Genomic DNA, 17,134 nt, shown 5'->3' with positions numbered 1-17,134 from the left:
TCTACCTGAATGTGCATTATTCACTGTGCGAAGCTCCTCAATCAATGCATGTGTGTACTTAACTTTGCAAACAACTTAAGGAATGAGGCACGTCAAGAAAAAGAGTAAATCAATCAAAAAATAATTGCAGTGATTTATCAGAAGTTTGGACGTGATTTTTCATTGATTCGCTTCAGTCAGAACAGCTCAGTGAACAGGAGTCCAGCAGCTGCCTCTTTTGATTTATTCTGCAGGGAGAAGTGCTGACAGATATCTTCCTCCTGCAGCAAATCTTCAAGCAAACTCATTTCTGCTATAATCAGCATTCTTTATTTAAGATATGCAAAAAGATCTGTATTTGACAACAAAAAACTTTACTTGGAACCATTTCCTTTGTGCTGTTGCTAAGCTTAAACTGCTCCAGTATCAACCATTTAGTGTATATACAGATGAATGAAGTGTATCCGCCTCCTCCTGTTGTACAAAAGTGAAACAAAATACCCCCAACGACGGGCGCTCAGATATTCTGCTGGTGACGTCATTTGGAGCTACAGCTGTGCAGGAGAAACTGTGCTCCATTTTTGACATCCTGCCCCTTACCCCAACCACATAGTAACAGGAGACACATTTGACCACTTGTATAGCATCAAATTACTCTAACTACCAGAAAAAGGAACACTTTGACATAAACCGGCATGATAAGAACTTATAACTTATAAAGACAGAAACTATGTTGAGAAAAACATATTTGACATGTAGGCTATGTTTGACTGATGTCTCTGTGATGTGTGGTAAAAAAAAACAAACGAGGAGGACCCACATGCAGAAAACCAAAAGTATTTATTTGAACAAAAAGGTAAAATATGGCTTACTTAAAAAAAGAAAAAGAGCCACAAGAAAACACGGGGAGTTAAGAGTTGTATCACAAGAGCAGTTCCACAAAATGAATTGACAACAAGAGGGGAGGTACACTGAAACGAAATAGAACACTGGGTGGGACACAGGTGAGACTAACGACACAGGTGAAGACGATCAGAGCAAACAAAATGGCGGGAAACCAAAAACAGGGAGGAAGTAAGACAAGTGAAGAAACACTGGGGACAAGAACTACAAAATAAAACAGGAAACACTAAAGACACACAGAGACCTTAAGAGTGTAACAGTAAAAAAAACCACACACAGGACATAGAGAAACACACAGACTAAACATGAAAATAAAGCATTAAAAAAAAAAAAAAAAGGCAATCAAGAAAAGCAGGAAATTAAATTCAAATACTGAAAGAAGCTAAAAAAAACAAAATTAAACCAGAAATTCATGGCAGTCCCCTTTTAACAGATAGATTAATGCAGCCAGTAGGGGGAGCTCCAGATGCTTTGGCTTCACTTTTTGGGAGCTTTCATGGCATCCATCTTTTTATCAATCAATTTCAATTTTTATTTGTATAGCGTCAACTCATAACAAGTGTTATCTCGAGACACTTTACAAAAAGCAGATAAAATACCTTACTCTTTGTCTGTTAACATTACAAAAGAGCAGGTAAAAAGACCTTACTCATTGTTATGTTACAAAAAGCAGGTAAAAAGACCTTACTCATTGTTATGTTACAAAAAGCAGGTAAAAGACCATACTCATTGTTATGTTACAAAAAGCAGGTAAAAGACCTTACTCACTGTTATGTTACAAAAAGCAGGTAAAAGACCTTACTCATTGTTATGTTACAAAGATCCGGCCTATCCATCATGAGCACTTTAGCAAAGCAGCAAAAGTTACAGTGGTAAGAAAAAACTGCCTTATTAAAAGGCAGAAATCTTCAGCTGGATCCCCGGCTCATGACGAAACAGCCTTCACAGGCCTAGACTGCGCCGGGCTTGGAAAGGGATAGGGGGAGAGATGGGATAAAATGCAGGAAGAGGGATAGGGAGCAAGGAGGTGGGGTGTTTATACAGTCTACCTCAGTGGTTCTTAACTGGTGTAACATCAGGACCCATCACCAACACTTCAATGACAGCAGCCCCATTTTCAGAAAATGTTCAACCACTTACATTTATTAAAGTAACATGGTACAGTTAGGACATCTGACCGAACAAAACACAAGAGTGTGTCAAGCTCAACAGTCTTCTTTGAGACTAGTCAACAGGTTTGTCTTTATAAGCAGTGATTTGTTTCTAAATACTATGTGTGCTCTCATTAGCCGGCACTTTGCAGCACATAACATTGACTTTTTGTTCCTGGGCCCACATCCCAAACCCACAAAAAAAATGCTCTGCGTCCCACTCTTGGGGTCCCAACCCACTAGTTGAGAACCAAGGGTCTATGGTTTTTACATGTACCAGAAAATAATGTTGGAGAAGTTTTACTTTTCAGCACGGACCGACTGAACTTCACGAAGCAGCTGGCAGCAGGTTTGTAGTATTTTTAAAATCAGTCAGTGGTGTCTGGGGTCAGGAAGTGTGAGTTTCTGGCAGATTTTCTTGTGATCAGCTGTGTCAAAAAAAAGCACAGCGTTTATTTTTAGCTCGTTTCTCTTTTGTGATATGAATAGCTCTGAAAGCTGCTGCCTTTTGAGTGAACTCAAGAAATGTTTAAAGTCAGACCAGACAACATCTGTACTGCTTTAGTCTCCAAACCCCTCTAAAGACCTATTTTAACATCATACTCATGATTATTGTATATTATCTGTTGTAGTCATAGATGGAGGGCTTACAGTTAACTACCAGAGAGAGACCTTTACGTTTAACTTTTACTCCTACATTGAGCTCCAGAGATTAGTGATAAAGGTTAGTTTTGTAACAGCAGTACTGTCATAAAATTACCATAAAATAACCCTAACCCATCAATCAATCCATCTCTCCATTTTCTTCCAATTATCCGAGGTTGGGTCGCGGTGGCAGCAAACGCATTAAGTCAACCCAAACTTCATTACTCTTTCTTTGAGTCTAAATGAATTCAACTGACACACATACAAAAAAAACTTCAAATACACCATCTTTCTTATTGTTAGCCTCATAGCATAATTGCTTATGTCATGTTTTAAGGTTTTCAGAAAAGAAGGAAAAACACATTCCAAGTCATGTGACTCGAGTCCACACCTCTGCAGTTCATAATTCCCATGGTCGACTGAAAGTACATTTACTGTAGAAAGTTGAAGAAAAATGAGCTAGCTTACCAGATGACTCACAGAGAAGAGCTAATGCTTCACTTCACCTGAGCCCTGTTTTTCATGGGGGCTGCCATCTTTGCATGTAGCGTCAAAAATGTCTAAGTCAAAAGAGATGACTTAAGCCTGGCTCACACTGTGCGAGTGAAATCGGGACGGAGCGTTGACAATTGTTAATAAAGTTTCATTTGAAAAAAACAAAGGACGACGGTTGGTGAAAGAGAAGGAAGTGGAACTTGTTGTAGGATATAGAAAAGTTGATATAATTGTAGATATATGGATACAAATTTCAGAAAAGTGCTGCACTGATGATCTGTACAGAAAAGTAAAAGGAAAAAAAACGCTGGGTTGCGTCCTGCCGCTGGTCGCCATGACTACATTCCTCCCTTGTCTCTCGTGATTATATTGTAGTCACACACAACTTCTGCCGGACCCTTTCATGACGTGAACGTCAAGATTTTAAATTCTAAATATTAAACATGTTTGAAATAAATCCTGCAGTGTGAGCCAGGCTTTAGGCGGATAGTGATTTTGCAATGTAACAAGCATTCTGATAGGCTGAGGACATAGCCAATAATGCACGGTGAACCAGCAGGGTTAGGAGAGTAGAGTTAGGCAGATATTACAATTTGGCCAAAATATCACTTAGACAATTATTCTATGAGGCTAACAATATAAAAAAGTTCTTTTTTTTAAGAGTTAATTTTTGGGCTTTTTTTGCCTTCATTTTAGAGATAGGACAGTGGATAGAGTTGGAAATCAGGGAGAGAGAGATGGAGGAACATCATGCAGGAAAGGAGCCACAGGCCAGACCGGAACCCGAGGCGCACACTTTGAGGACCACATGGGGCTCGCACACCAACCACCAGGCTACCCCCCCATAAAAGATTATTTAAAAAAAAAAAACTGCTAAAAAAGCATCTGTTGCTGCTTTGCAATTGCAAACTCATTGAGAAGCAATTTCCAGTACTCGCACAGGCAAACAAAACATATTTTTTGTAAAGCAAATACTTACATATGAAAACACTTTTTCATTGTGTGATGAATTCCTAAATATCTGCAGATATCTGTCAGCTATACTGAGCCTCAGTCAATGCATCCCTAACATTGAGACACACATCTGGAATTCATCATCTATAGACTGAACAAAAAAAGTCCCTCTTGTCATCTGACTGAAGGTAAGACGTTAAACAAAAATATGTTGGTTTTCCTTCCTTCAGTTCTGTTGTAAGAAGGCAGAGAAGGATGTTTTCTTACAGGACAGGGTAAAAAAAAAAAAAAAAAGTCTCAAAATTCCTCTGTCCGGTTTGTTTTGGGATCTGGGGCATGTTAACATCTGTACAGTGTGTTTTAAATATAATAGAGCACATAAGCCTCTTTTAAGTACCATCAGGATACAAAAACAGTTTCACTTCTGTTTCTCTTTTGTGCGATGCATTCTCTGGATAATCATGCACATGTGAGGAGTATGATTTTCTATTTCCACTCTTTGATCGTCTGTTTTCAGTTAGGTCATTACTACAGTGAGATGTGTGTATGTTAACATTTCTCAGATTGAGAGCAACACTTGACCTCAGAGTAGAGTGTGTGATATGCCCATGTGGTGTGTTCCCCCGGCACACTTACTGTATAGACTTACACACGCATGCACACACACACACACACACACACACACACACACTAAATCCACACTGCAGCCTTTTCAATACATCCAGCCTGATTCACGTTAACCCATAAAACATGTCTGACATATTAATCAGGTCTGCATGTGGGGGTAGCTCTACTATTTCTCTGCTGCTGTGAGGGGGAGGGCTCTTATTGGGCCATCTTACGCATCCTAGCGGCCAATAAGAGAAGGCTGAATACCTCCTCTCCTAGCAACAAGACTCCTTTTTCTCTGTGCGGTGCAATCAGCAAACCCGTCACCCGTCATTTTACGAAACGAATAATTACAACTTAGCAGCTGTGCAGCAGAATCAGGAACACACGTTTATCTTTTTCCTCATAGATAGAACATCTCTGATTTCTCCTCCTCTCCCTCCCTCTCTCCATCTTGGCCGCAGCTCCGACTGAGCGCATTCAGGCAGCTCCTGTCTAACCATCTTAAAGGCACAGCCCTGCATATTTAAGATTTTTTTTTTCCCCCCTCTGTTCAGGGGCATTGTGGGTAATGGTCTGTACTTGTTGACCTCAGAGCGCTGAATGGAGGGGCCTCTCTCAGGAGGGAGAAGGAATACCTTGGCACAGAGCTATCATTTCCCTGAGACACCACCAACCTCTCAGCAATGAGCTTCTCTCTCTTTCTCTGTGTGCAGATGTTACACTCGCTGTTTGCTTAACACCCAACACTTTGACAAAAAATAAACAAAAATGAAGGCCGAGTATGCAGAGTTAAAGGTGTCTTTTTACACAGATTTTAAAAAATGACAGATAAAATAGACACATCCTTCAAGGTTAAATACTATAAGAGACTTAAGACACCTTGCTTGATTGAAGCTTTGCTGCAAATGACTTGGCTGTTGTACAGCACCTGTTGCCAGGATACAGCAGTGCATGTGCACATGGCTGTCCGACCCCTGACCCTCGCTGCATTCCTGTCCTTGCCCCTCTGGGAGTACGGGAGAGTCGAGCACATGTTACATGTCTGCACAGCAGCCTAAGACAACCAGAAACACGCAGATTTTTTTTCGACTAACGTGTTGCTCGTAGTGAGCTCAGGTACGGGTCAGAATAGTCTTCAGAATTTGAGTGAATTTTTCCAGCAGCCGTGGTTTTTGTTATGGCTCATTTGTGAACTTGCTAGGGGGTTCATTGTGCGTCCAAATAAGAGGAGGAAGCTGCGAGGTTTAATATGTTAAGAGAAATGGGGGCACGTAGTACAACGTCTCCATCGCACGTCTGTGTGAAATTTGACATGGAGCAATTGTAGGGACAGTTTGACCTTACACTTGCGAGACTTCTCAAATTTAGCAGAACAATATCTCATGGTCATTATGAGTCAATTGGGGAGTGGGGATGCGGAAAGCGTCTGGCAGGTTGAGAGGCAGATAATTAACTACCCATCTGACCTCCTGTCCTTTTCGGCATCTTCCGTCCAGTCTCTGAATTGTCTGACAGCAGGAACAAAAGCCCCCACAAAGCTCATTTAGCCCGCTTTCAATGAGGACAGACAAGGAAAGAGTGCTCTCCCTTTGAAGTGTGTTCCCTCCGTCCTGTTCCGGCCCCACCTCCTGTCTACCGGATCAGACCGTTACAGTACGAGTGGCTCGAACACACAACCGGCGTTCAACCTTAGCTGACCCTTGCTCTCGTCAGACCCGCCCTCCTCAGGGGAGGAATGCTGCTGATGGGAGTTTTTAATATTCCCCGGCCCTGCGTGCCCTCAAATTTGGCGGTGCGGTGTTAACACAAGCTGACACCACAGATTAGCCACAGACATCAGGAATGCTGCTGCCTTTTTGTGCCACGTGGACTTTGGCCAAGAGGGTCTTTGGGTTGCAAAGGCCACAGAGACCTGCGAAAAAAACAGGTCCACGACGGAAAGACGGACGCTTTTCGTCGTGGTCGTCTTAATGTTAGCTAGCAAGCGAGCCACGGGCCGTGGACATCTACGACTATTTTCTTTCACATATTTGTGTTGCGTATTACTTTTTTTACACAAGGGGTCAAAATTACAAAAGAGAAACTACTTCACAAAATAAGAAAAGCAAAAAAAAAAAGAATAATTTATGAAATGTGTGAATTTTAAAATTAACTTTGAACAGAGACAGATGCCCCTAAACTACCCAAAGAGTAATCCAGACCTTCAAATGAGCATTCACAATCGACACATTGAGCCTAATTTACTCTTTAGTAACTGCAGGGTTTTTTTTTTTATATGAACACAATCATCAATACAAAACTACCTAAGGTTATGAACACCTCATTCAGTAACAGCATGAATATATATTTAAAGAAGCCGGTGTGTTCGAAGGCCACTTGATCAGAGATGAACAAGTGTTTTGAAAATCATTTTCTCTTTCAATACCATAACACACACATTGATATAAAAGCTCTGTGACGTTTGCTGTGTGACAACACCAAAATAAATCTTCTATTTCATTTACATTTCCACACAACATGTCATTTAAATAACATGATTAAATACTGTAAAGTGGATTAGATATCATGAAACAGGTCTTTATTATGAGTGAGAATTTTGAACCTTGGTTTAGTCTGAATAAAATGCTAATATTCGGTTGTAGGCTCGGTCGTTCTTCTCGGTGGAATCTCAGTAAACATTTGTTTTATAAGAGAGAAAATCTATACAGCAGCAGCTTCCTTTACAGCCAGACTTAAAAAAGTGTAGACTCCAACACAAGCAGCTGAGGTAAACCTCAGTGGTTTTATGGCATCTTTGCATCAAATGAATAGTTTCAGTCATGTTAGTTATTTGGGAAACTTGTGGTTGTAACCTGACAAACAGTTACTGCTAACCTCAAAAACATCTCTCATTGCAGGCAGGTTTACGTGCTGTGTTGCCTTGACTTTTTTCCAACTTGTATGAAAAACAACGGAGTAACAAAGAGGTTTGTTTCGGGCGTGAATATAAACTGTATACTCTGTTGAGGTCACTATTTATCAGCTAAAATAACACTAGTATGCTCACAGGAGGAACTTTTTTTAAGAAGTCTCTGAAGACTTGCTTAAGAGGGATCAACATGATGAAGTGTCAAAAACTCATGAATACAAGGATGAAGCTTTCCAGAGAAGAAGTTAATAATTAATTGATAGTAATTGATCAAATTGACTTGGTTTTACCCGGTTGTTTTCAAGAAAAATCAGGAAACAGTCTCGTGTCAAAGTCGGAAATGAACTCCATCTGATTGATCCGTCTGAAAAGTCCTTCATTTACTGTGAAGTCATTTGTGTTGCAAAAAAAATATTTTTTTATCTTTGAGCGAGAAACTCTGAAGGACACTTTCTGCTCGCTGCTGCTGAAGCTGAATGGATGACTTTGCTTTTTTTATTCCCCTCTAAATAAACAAAGTTGTTTACTTACAACAGCATAAAAACAAGCCTATTCAATGAACAGATTATCAACAGAATTTAAAGATAAAGAGCGGGGTGACTGCACATCAAAAACACTTTTTAGTGATTTTTGGAAAGGCAAAAGAAGTGAAGCTTAGTCTTTCTTTAAAAACTTACAGGATGCGTTCATAAATACAAAGGTTTTGTAAATGATCTGCAGTGAAATATTGACTGATGTGACCATATCTTTCTCCATAATCTGATCAAATAATCAGCACACTGTCAGGTTTGTGAAGCTGCTGCAACACAATGAAACCTGTGATCGGACCACTGAGAAGAATCCATGCCACACTTTGTTCTATAAAAGTTTCAAAACTAATGACAGAAACAGGAAGTGAAATTAACAACTAACATTTGAACATAAGTGATTAAAATGTGCAGCGTAATAACCTCATGCCCTCAGTTTTTATTCTTGTGTGGTGATGCATCTTAATGATCAAAAATATTCTATTCATGATATTTTGATGTTAAAGCACAAAGATGACCAGACCACATTATTGTTGTTCTTTTTTCTTTTTCTTTTTTACACATTTCTCTGGTAAATGATGCATTTGACAGGTGTCCACTAAACCTCTCCAACCAAACATACACATCCATACAGAAGCTTAGATGGGCAAAAAGACTGCCACAAACCAGGTATTGGATTTACTGTACACCCAACATTAATTACTCATATTTTAATCAGTTTAAGTGAAGGAAAATGAATTTTTTACAACACAGTCCTGTTCCACTCTGAGTATTGTGAAATACGTTCTTGATTTGCTATGTTTTTACAGTCTTTCTTGCTGTTGACTTCGTAGTGAGGATGTTTTAATTGCTTTATCTGCTTGATTTTACTGTCAATCAAATGTGATAAAACCACAAACAGAACTGATGAGGAAGATTGCTGAGTAGAGTAGTAGTGACGCAGTCTTGAAGGTAAGTTTGAGGGGTTTTGTAACAACTGATTATTTCAATTTCCTGCAAAAAAAAAAAAAAAACACTTTCATTAAAGGTCATACTTCTTATATTTTCAAGTGCACAAAAAAAATCAAGGTACATATTTTTGACTGCGGTGGTCTAACTGGGGCACTGGCTTGTGCTGGTGTGAACAGCTTGTATGCAGATGATCTTGTGGTATGTAATTCAAGTAGTGCTGGTTAACAGTGCATCTGTACGATCTGATGGCATGAGAAAGATATCAAATAAAATGCCAGTTAGAGAGCCGTCTTGATCTGTTAAACCATAGAGGTATATGTCCTGTAGCCATACTGTATTTGTATTTTAAATACTGATGGCTGTTAAAATGAGGCGTGGTTCTTGGCTGCCCTTTATTTAATAAGGTTAGTACCATTGAGATTAGAGATCTCTTTTTCATGGGAGACCTGGCCAACAATAATTGTTGTTTAAAATGTCCGTATATCTGTATGTAAGTCTTTCTTATATGTAGAGTATATCAAATATTTCTTTCTAATGGCGATACTTACACATTTGCATACGTTTTATCTTATTAAGTTAACACCAAGACACCTCAGAGATCATCATAAACTGTGTGAAACTGACAGACTGGATCAATACTTTGTGTAGCTGGAGAGCAGCTGTTTGTGCGACACTGAGATCACAAGAGCTCAGTTTCAATGGCCACACAGGCAGCTGCACATGAGATGCCGTCCGCTCTCCAAGTTTTGGATTTTTCTTCAGTATCAGACAGAATTTTGAAAATCACCAGAGTGTTTGTAATCTCAACCACATTTCACTTTTTAAGGCCTGTGATATAAAACCAGTCTTGACGATTGACTGTATATAAAGTTGAAAGATGCATCTCACCCTCCCTCCCACTGTACAAAATTGAAGCCTGAATACATCCCTTACCAGGGCTGGACTGGGACAGATAATCATCCCTGGCATTTCTGCTCAGACTGGCCCCTCACAACCTGTTGAACCACACACCTGTACACCATGCCTTAAACACATATATAGATGTTTCTCTTGACTGGCGCCTTGGGTTAGATGTGATTATGGAGTATACACAAAATCCTTATTAAGTTAGAAATACTTGAGTGAGCACATTTCTTTTTTAAACCAACAAACAGGCAAAACAGACATGAGGTTGTTTACAGACTAGTTAATGTGTCCAAGTAAAATTTAAATGATGTTTTTCATCATAGCAGCACATCCAGCAACAGCTAGGCAGCTTTCAGTAGCAGTTCCCGTTTCCTTAACAGTATTTGACGTAACATCCTGTGTTTCTATGGCAACGATAAACATTTCATGTTTGTCATGGTGGCTCTGGAAAGACCCGTCCCGTTAAAACTTTCAAATTGAGGGATTTCTTTAGTGTCAAATTTGAATACATTTCTACATATTTTACCTTTTGGCCTGTTAATTGTTAACTCATTAACACTCATCTCTATAAATATCAGGACAGCGACTGAGAGTTTGAAGCAATCTGAGGATCTATATGGATGTAATGTATTTTGGATGATGAGTCAAAATACAGTCATTCATAGTTATTTGAGTTTCATTGGTCTGACAGATGGGTAGATTGTGGCTTCTGTGTTAGCTGGAGCTTGAAATGGTTTACATCGCTATTATGACAGAAAGAGCAGGTTTCAAACGATACACCACGAGTTATATGGACACACAGCTGTTGTGTACGCAATCGTCCACTTAAGACTGGACTGTTAGCAAATATTGGGAATTTACGCTGTCACACAAAGGAGAACTGAAACTGTTCTTGAATACTTGCATTTTCCCAATTTGGTTTTTAATAGCACTTTCAATACTTTCCCTTATTTTTATAAGTGCATCACACCCAATGCAAGGTTTAAACAGAGCGAGAAAAAGAAGAAATGCTGAATGAGAAAAGAGGGGGGTAAAAAGAGAAGCTGCCTGTGACATTGGAGAGGCAGAGTTCTCACAATCCTCTGTCATTTATGCTTGGAAAAGACTCACATACAGGGCCCCTGTCTCATTACTATGGCAACCTGAAGGCCATTATCATACTTTGCCATTCATTATGAAAGAAGTTCAGTGAAAAGGGAGGACAGTGTGGTGCGTTTCTCTGCTCAAAGCATAGAAAGAGAAGCAAAAGGAATGAATGAGTGGAAGAAAAATCAGACATTTATCATTGAGAGGTACAGTAACAAAGTTTATAAATGTGAGGGATTCCCTGTTATGTCAATAAGTGACCGCATTCTGAGCCTCTGTCAAGAATAGGGAAATAGTTTGACCATGATTTAAGATTGTTTGGTCACATGTTAACTGAGAATTTCCTAATGTCTATGTAAAAACATGGGGTGACTTGCTTATAGTTACAAATGTACATTACAATACAGTTGTGCACAGATGATATAATACTTTTTCATACAATAGATCTTTGATTATAGAAAGTCAAGGCTTTTTCCTATTACTTTTTTTTGATAAATAACTGTCTACAACCTAAAGGCTTTAGGAATAACATATGATGCCAACAATTATGTTTGATAACCTGTAAGATCATTTAATTGTATGACTGATAAAAGCCTGAGATCACTGAGTGTGTTTCAAGGTTTAACGTCTTGTGAATCTCTAGAGGTTTTAGAAACAATCAGAACTATAAAGCCCAATGTTATTGTTTTCATGAAGGAGGTTGAGCATTTTTTTTAAACACTACTTTAACTAACCACAAGGCTATCAACAGTATGCATATCTGTGTGTTTTCAAATATGTTTGTTTCACATTTTATACCCCTGGTACTACTGTATGCACTCACCTGTTTGTTTATCTTTTATGTATTTTATGTATTTATATTCTTGGTTCAACTCAAACTCTCCTAGGAGTGGATAAAGGTTTCTTTCAGTCATTCTTTCTTTAACCACTTGTATCGTGAGTCTTTAATCATGAATAATTATAAAACAGGAATTAGAGACATTGCCTACCTTGGTAAAATAAATAAATTAAACAAAATCACCCCTCAAGATGAAAACTTGAAAAAAGATAAGTAAAAAATAATATGGGGGAGGGGCATATCTGTGCTTTCATTTTCCATGCTGTATATGAAGGTTGAATAAACAAGGGAGGGTTCCTCTGTGACTATTTTCCGGTTAAACAGAATTTTAATTGTAGTTACTAATTAGTTTGACTAACTGACTTTAGTGTGGCTAACGTTAGCAGTGATAGCACTGCCAGCCTTTTGTTCTCTGCAGGTTAACGGCCTGTGTTAAATGTGGTTACGCATAGCTGCGGTTGATATGCCAATTTATGCTGACACAGCCTAAACACACATTGCTCCTATAAGAGGTGCAATCCATTCACTGTGCTTGTTTACATCCAGGTAGTAGAGCGAGGAGAGCAAGCCCATTACCCGGAGCTACAGCCCCATCTAGGGACGGAAGGCTGCGTTTGCAATTTGATCATAACATTTGACCAGCTTCAAGGGCCAACATATAACAATATTAGTAACATGTTTAACCAACCGGTGATTATGAAGGGTGAAGATGTTTAACTGTTTAGTCCACGAGAATAAACAGATGACACACTGATAAATTTGGTTTAGTAAAATGGCTGTGGTTACCTTTCATTTTGGTGAACAGAGCTCAAGTTGAAGAGTTATATTGAGGTAGAGTTTTTTTTTCTTTTCTTTGAAAGACCCACAAAGTGTTTTCTGTTTTATTGCAATTGTTTAGGGTTGCTCAAAATCTGAGCTTGTCCCTTAACTGTGCAGAGAAAGTTTGGCTTGGAATATTGTAAATCTGGCTCAACATTGCTTGTTTGTGATGATATCACTGATGTAATTTAAATTAATGTATGAACCCCTTACAGAATACTGGATGTTAAATAGTGCATATGCGAAAACTACATAGAACCTTACCTGGTACAACTCAGTTTGTAGACGCATGCATGTGGAGAGTTGAGAAAATATAACTGACTTAAATTATTCGAATGATTAAGAAAGTTGTGAGTGCAGGCAAATAGTTTTCAGTTTCTGCATTAGTGCACTGCTGCTGTTTGTGACTGTGAGAGAGAAGTGAGCCGGTTAGTGTGACAGTGCATTAGCAGCCAGGGTCCGTTCTCTGCGTCCCCAGAGAGACCAGAGCGGCCATATTAACATTCTCCTCAGAAGGGCCACAGGATCTGCCTTCAATGCCGTCTGAATCCAAACAAAGGACGGTGTGTGTGTGTGCTGGATGTGTGTGTGTTACTGTTTGTAAGATGAGGAGGAAAAAGCAGAGAGAGGGAACGAGGAAAAAGGGCTACAGTAGCAGGGGGATTGAGTTTCAGGGTGTAATTTTTGCGTCTGTGTATGAATATGCAATCCTCCTCAAGCACAAGTCAAAAACTTTGGCAGACAATTGATTTTTCTGTCACTATGCTTGGATGAAAACTTTCTTTCAAACTAAATTCTGGAACAAATCCTTCTTTTTTTTCCTTCTCAGTGACGTGTGTGACTCTCTGTGAAGTTTTAAAGGACCAGAAACATTTCAATCATTTCATCTCAAAAACAAACATTTAACCCATCAATATGACTTAAAGTTTGGAAAAATCTAAATCTGACTCATAGCGTTCTCGCCTTCGAGTTTTTTTTTTGTTTTTTTTAAGGAATCTATTTTAGTTCAGTCTTTGACCAATCATTGTGATCTACACACTTGCCAACCAATCTGACTCTCTTTAGCTTTGAGGATAATTTGCTTAAGAAACTGTAACCAGGGAATTCAAGAGCAACTCCTCTTACTGTACAGTATACATTATACTGTTTCTATTTATATTCATGCATTACTGTTTATGTAATGTTCTCTGAAGTCATTTTCTCTTCAATCCGAGCTCATGTATTGGTTATATCGAAGCCTTAATAAGTGATAGGGCCTTCTTAAATTGGATTAAAGAGTAGATAGCAGTGCAGACGTCTGCCTGCATCACAGTAATAACCAGAAGCAACTGTAGACAATTGACTTCCTATGCATAACTCAAACATCTGGCCTTCATCACAGAGTGCCTGAAATCTTTTCACATTCCATGTGCAAACTGCACCATGTCATGCAATCTTTCCCGACTCTGCTGCACCATCCAACATTCACTCCTCTCTTATTTCTGAAAACCAAATGACGTGTGTTTGCAGCTAGTTAACAGTTAAATCAAGAGGGAGGTCAGGAACTATGGATCAATTTCATAATGGCCATGTGCTGTACTTAATGTGATTTATTAACACTACTGAAACTGTAGAGACCAGTATGATAGCTGCTCAGGATGTGATTATAGTTTATGCCTCTATGTTTTACCTTCTCTGCTTCACTTAAAAAATGAATGAGAAATGGATTAGCTGCATGTGCATAACATGAGGGATAGGCATCAACATGTACTAAATATTAAAAAGAAAAAAAACATCTGAGGCTATCTACACATGTTTGATTTCACTGCATAACCACATCATTGACGTTCAATAAATGTGGCAATATACTGACAACATAAACAGAAATAAACAATCCAAACAGGAACAAGTCTCAGTCAGTTTAAAGTAATGTATCCTCCCAGTATAAGTAACAAGAAGTCTACAGTTATTCAAGCTTCAAGCTGCACAGTTAGCCAAATCATAAGGCTAGCTTGCTGAGAGTGATGATTTCTAAAATGCTGATATTAGGCAGAATTAATGAGCACTGTGTTTACCATCATATTTTAGAGTCCTCTAATGTATGCTGTTGAGCGTTTAGGTTGATGGGAACATCATTAGCTTTGCAGGTGTCCGGTCAAAGAAACTCGTTTTTTGACAAATCCAAATTTGCTCTGATGACGGTGCCAGATGATAAGTTAACATATTACAGAAGGACATACATTTCATGCTAATTCACTTGATAAATGTTTATTTTCAAAATACAAATGTCAACAATCTCAAGATGGCATTAGAAAAAATATGATTATCACGTTCAGTTAGTCAGTCATGGAATGGTAACCATGAATTTGCAAAACTTTGTGCCAATCTTACTAATGGATGTGGGGATGTTTCACCTGATCAAAGAAAAAATGTTGTTAATGACTCTTGGTGAAAATGTAGGGAAAAACTAAAGTCATTAAGAGTGTCAACCATGATGGATATCTGTAAAAAGTAAAGTAGAAGATATTGACATATTTGAATGTGAGCCGGAGTGGTTGACCAACCTACAAACTGACAAAGTCATACTTATTAACAGGTGACGTGACAACAATAGAACTTAAAGGGATAGTTACCCACCGGACATGCTGGTCACCTCGGCCTCTTTACTCAGAAACCTGTTGGAGTGCCAACATGAAAGCTGACTATACATGGCTGCAGAAAGGGCCGTTTGTACCATGACAGTTTGAATATTTTAGGAAAAAACAACCTACAAATCGATGTTGATGTACGGTAAGTGTACACTATATTTATATTTCAGTGCTTTACATTACTGTCAGAAAGCCACTTTGATTTAGCACTTCTTCGGTGCACACATAGACAAAGAAGAGGCTTAGGCATCTGTAGCTTTGCCCTCTATAGAGAAAGTGCCCTTTTAATGAATTAATAATTTCCTGTTTGCACACAGCCAGGCTCCAAACAGATATATTTGGTTTAATAAGAACATCAGGTCAGGAGATATGTGTTTCAGGCCAGCGCGATGCCCTCTTCTAAATCCTCTCCCGGCTTCAGCTGCAAGCGCGCCATCGTGTACTGCCAATAACGTTGTCCTTTAAAATAAGCTTTCTGCATAATTTTCTAAGTTAGAAAAATATATCTGTATATCATCAGTCAATAATGAAACCTGTGGAAGAATCAGGACTCAAACTAGACCTGCAAGATAAGAGAAAAATATATGTGATATGCAATCACGTTGTTCAGCATTGAAATAACGATATAAAGAGTGGTGAATAATTAAAAAATAAAGGTTCATTTGATCTTTAACTCATACTGTAGGTTTTATGTCTATATGCTGTTTCTACTTTTCTACGCAATACCTGTGTTTGCAATATTTCCCTCCTTAATCTAAATTTGACCACTAAATTGGCAACAACTAATTTAAGGCTAGCATAGCTTGCTACATAGCTAGCTTGTTCCTCATCACACTGCATCACAATGGTGTAAAGGCACGGTCATTATACCCACACCTCCATCCATCCGCTAGAACGTATGCATGGTTAGTGAGAAAGCATTGATGTTTACATGAAATCCTTTTCTTCACATGATTGTTGTTAATTCAGGTTTGTGCAATGTATTAATTGACAATGCTCACATTGCGGTGAAGATAGAATTGCTCATAATTGTGCAGCCGTAGCTTTAACTGATAGAAAACACGCCTTGTCCATCTACCTACAAGCATGTAGTTGATACTGGTATCAGGATTTACTTAACCATTGGCCTGAAAAGAAGAGTGTCTGATCACAGCTGAAAGCATTTAACCCTAAACAAAGCAACCTTTAGCCTTCCATATACAGTATCACTGCAGAGCTGCAGAGCATGAATGTTGAAAGACACAAGGGAAAAGCAGAAAGTGGTAACCTCAGATGTATGGATGTATTCTTCAGGGACACTTTGTTTTTTCTTCATACTCTGTATGATTGCATTAGCATAGTTTCTTCTTGGCAGTGTCTGAGAGGATTGGAGACTTTCTGAACTCAATGCTGCATCACTCTGGCATCCACCTACACACATCCACTCTTTTCTTTTTTTTTCTTCTTCACCACAGAACAGTTTAATAAAGCAATAACATTTCTATACTGTAAGCTGATATGAGCTTTCTGAATTGCTACCTTTTGTTTTAACCTTGATTCTACCTGCACACTAGAGGAAGGTCTTATTTTTTCAAGTAATTCACCCTATTACTGCAATTATACATTTTTTTCATGAGTCAACATGTCTCTTTGGGTCAAGTTTACAGTGGATTTTAATGAGGTATTGACATATATGAAAATATATCAGGATCAATTCATCCTTCACAGTTTTGTCTGTATTCCTTGTACAATTC

At 38.7% G+C, this 17,134-nt stretch overlaps 1 long non-coding RNA gene across 1 annotated transcript; it reads right to left on the bottom strand.

The window, feature by feature from the left end:
- Positions 1-802: 802 nt before the first annotated feature.
- Positions 803-3,132, bottom strand: LOC132988895 (uncharacterized). Its single transcript, XR_009675878.1, has 2 exons — positions 1,680-3,132; positions 803-1,526 (listed from the first exon to the last, which is right to left on the bottom strand). It is a non-coding gene; the product is annotated as an uncharacterized LOC132988895 (long non-coding RNA).
- Between the last annotated feature and the right edge of the window lie 14,002 nt (positions 3,133-17,134).

Source organism: Labrus mixtus, chromosome 14 (assembly GCF_963584025.1).
Source record: "Labrus mixtus chromosome 14, fLabMix1.1, whole genome shotgun sequence".
Classification (NCBI taxonomy): domain Eukaryota; kingdom Metazoa; phylum Chordata; class Actinopteri; order Labriformes; family Labridae; genus Labrus; species Labrus mixtus.
Note: the sequence above shows the minus strand (reverse complement) of the source record. Positions and strands in the feature narration are given on the sequence as shown.